This window comes from Saccoglossus kowalevskii, chromosome 11 (genome assembly GCF_978046115.1).
Source record: "Saccoglossus kowalevskii chromosome 11, keSacKowa6.1, whole genome shotgun sequence".
Lineage (NCBI taxonomy): Eukaryota > Metazoa > Hemichordata > Enteropneusta > Harrimaniidae > Saccoglossus > Saccoglossus kowalevskii.
Genome location: NC_140651.1, coordinates 2517595 through 2521064, shown reverse-complemented (window position 1 = coordinate 2521064; position 3470 = coordinate 2517595).

The following is a 3470-nucleotide window of genomic DNA, read 5'->3' as shown; positions in this document are numbered from 1 at the left end:
CACCAAGCGGATACTTAGTACCCCCTACATACTGATCTTGTTTGACGTACATATTATACCATTATTTCAAACTAAATAAAAAAAATTAACATTGTTTATTGACGACATTGTCTCAGTTGAATAAATAAGACATTATGAAACAACACGAACACTTAAAAATCTAAAATATTCATTTCCTGTAAGCCGGTTGTTATAGAAACGCTATGATGCAAATACTAGTACATAGAACAGCTATAAACATATGTATTTAAATAAGCGTATATACTAAAAGATCTTTCTAAACACAGAATAATTTATAATTGATGGACAAATACACTTGCGATTATTTTTTAGCTTCAAGTTGCACATGCGTGACTGTGTCCAAAAAATAAAGAATCGAAGATTACCCGTTTCAAGGTATAGAATCTGTCATGATATCACAATGTATAGTAACTGTAGTAGTGCGCCTTCTCTTGATAGAGAGTAGTATTTCTGTAACCTATGACCCAATCTGTTGTTGGCGGTAGCCATTGCTGTCAGTTTCACTCGATGTAAACCAGAGTTGTTTCAGTTAAAGTTAGAAGAAAAGTGATACTCAAGTAGCTGGAAATTGGCGTAAGTTGACCTCTGACTCACGATCATTTGCAAGTTCGGATCCAGACAAAACAAACATGGCCAATAAACTCCCTACCATGAACTGGGAATATGATAACCTAACAGAGTCATTCAGTTGATCCAAACAGCGTATAGATCTTTATTTCGTTCAATAAACAATAAAAGGTAATATACAAGAAATTTCAAGAGTCAATTGAACCAGCCGAGAATTTTAGAATTAGTCGACTCAAATTAACCACTTTGAGACAGAAACCTGATGGATCCCTTGATTTGTTTGTTAGTAAATGTAAGCTGCTGGCTAATATACAGTGTGACATTGCACAAATGGAGCTTCAGAAGCGAATAAGTGAATTAATTATTGCCGCTACACCAATACCAGAATTCCAGAAAGAGCTACCAGCAAAGCCTAAGACATTAGATGAAGCGATTTCCCTTGGAAGCAATTATGAAGCTGCCAATGCTCACTTATCTGCACTAAAGTATATGGAACAACCAACCACATGTAAAACAGTTGAGGTTGTAAAGTCAGCAAAACGAACACACAAGGAATGCAGAAATTGTGGTTTAACTCATCAGCCGAGAAAATGTCCAGCTTTTGGCCAAATATGCAAGAAATGTGGAAAGCGTAACCACTGGGCAAGAAAGTGTCAGTCTTCAGCCAAAAGTGGAGAAACAAATAAGAAATGTGGAAAGCGAAACCACTGGGCAAGAAAGTGTCTGTCTTCAGCCAAAAGTGGAGAAACAAATAAGAAATGTGAAAAGCGTAACCACTGGGCAAGAAAGTGTCAGTCTTCAGCCAAAAGTGGAGAAACAAATAAGAAAATGTGAAAAGCGTAACCACTGGGCAAGAAAGTGTCTGTCTTCAGCCAAAAGTGGAGAAACAAATAAGAAATGTGAAAAGCGAAACCACTGGGCAAGAAAGTGTCTGTCTTCAGCCAAAAGTGGAGAAACAAATAAGAAATGTGAAACGAAAACACATGAAGTAAGGACAGATTATGAGTCTGACAGTGCTGAGAATTATGGGTTTGATGAAAACACATGAGGTGAGGACAGATTATGAGTCTGACAGTGCTGAGAATTATGCGTTTGATGAATGCACAAGAGGAATGAAAGACAAATTCGCAGTGATCAAGATTAGCACAACACAGGGACAGAAACTCCTCAGAAAAAAATAAATACACCGGAGCTCAAGCAACCCTTTGAATTATACAACAAACAGAAGACTGTTTGGTATAGATCATAAGATGAACACCTCAGAAGTACGTCTCAGCGGGTATGGAGATACATCTTTTAAGAGTTGTGGGAAAATTACACAAAAGATGTGGAATTCATTATATCAGAGCATGGAAACAACCTATTTGGTTTAAGATTATGCACATGCCTAGGACTTGTTAAATTCCCTTGTGAGGGATACAACTGAGGAAATTATAGTATACAGCAACAAAGATCAGTTAGTAAAGGACAATCCAGATGTATTTGAAGGTGTTGGCAAGATAAACACAGACTACAAAATTTAGCTGTCTGATGATGCAACACATGTGATAAATCCAGCAAGAAGATTGCCAGATGCATTGAAATTGGCTAACAACGCTTGGAATCATCAGAGAAGTGCATTGTGTTGGTCACCAAGTCTAACGAATCACTACGCATCTTCTTGGATCCCCATGAGCTAAACAAGTTCATCAAAAGACAACACTATTATGCAAAATCACTTGATGATATCCTGCCAGACCTGAAGAACACACAACATTTCGCAACATTGTATCTACGCAGTGGGAATTGGAATATACCACTTGACACAGAATCAACTGCTAACAAGGTTTAGTACAATCTTTGAAAGATACTCTTTCACAAGATTGCTTTTTGGTCTGATATCTGCACAAGATGTGTTTCAAGATGTGTGACCTTGATAGAATCTTTGGACAAATAGATAATGTACACTGTCTTAAAGATGACATACTGATTGCAGCTGAAACTAGCACACATCATGACAAAGCAGTGCTAGATGCTCTGAAGACCTGTAGACAATACAATGTACCATAATAAGGTAAAACTGTTTGGACATGTTCTGAGTAAGGATGGTGTATCGCCTGACCCATCCAAGGTGAAAACTATCCAGAGGATGAAAGCACCAAAAGATAAGCAAGAATTACAGTAACTCCTCGGGTTTGTCAATTACTTGTTTAAGTTTGTAAAGTTAAGTCCACTCACTGAGCCGCTTAGAAAATGACTGCAGAAAAGTGTAGTATTTGAATGGTCTGTGAGTCATGATAAAGCACTTCACCAGATAAAGCAAGCCATAACAAAAGCACCAATATTAACATACTTCGATGCTAGTAAAGGTCTCGGGCTATTTTGCTGCAAAATGATAAACCTATCCACTTTGCTTCAAAAGCCCTAACCCCGGAAGAAGCCAACTATTGTAACATAGAACGTGAAATACTTGCTGTTGTTTGGGCAACAAGATATTTTATATACTATGTTTTTGGTAGACCATTTACCATCCACTCTGACCACCAGCCTCTAGAATCGATAGCAAAGAAACAAATCAACAAGATGCCAGCCAGACTACAGTGACTAATCCTACAAATTCAAGGACATAATTACAACATAAAGTATGTGCCAGGGAAAGATGTACCCCTCGCTGACTGTCTATCAAGATACATAAACACCAAACAAACAACCTTCCAAATACCTGATGTTGACGTACATATACACGAAGTCTCAACAATGAAGCCATTTGTCATTGACCACATCAGCGAACTCACTATCAAAGATTCAGTTTTCCAAGCCTTAGTCCCATACATCACAAAAAGAGAAGAACCAATGCAATGAAATTACCCATGCATATTGGTAGCATCGCTCCAAGTTAGCCA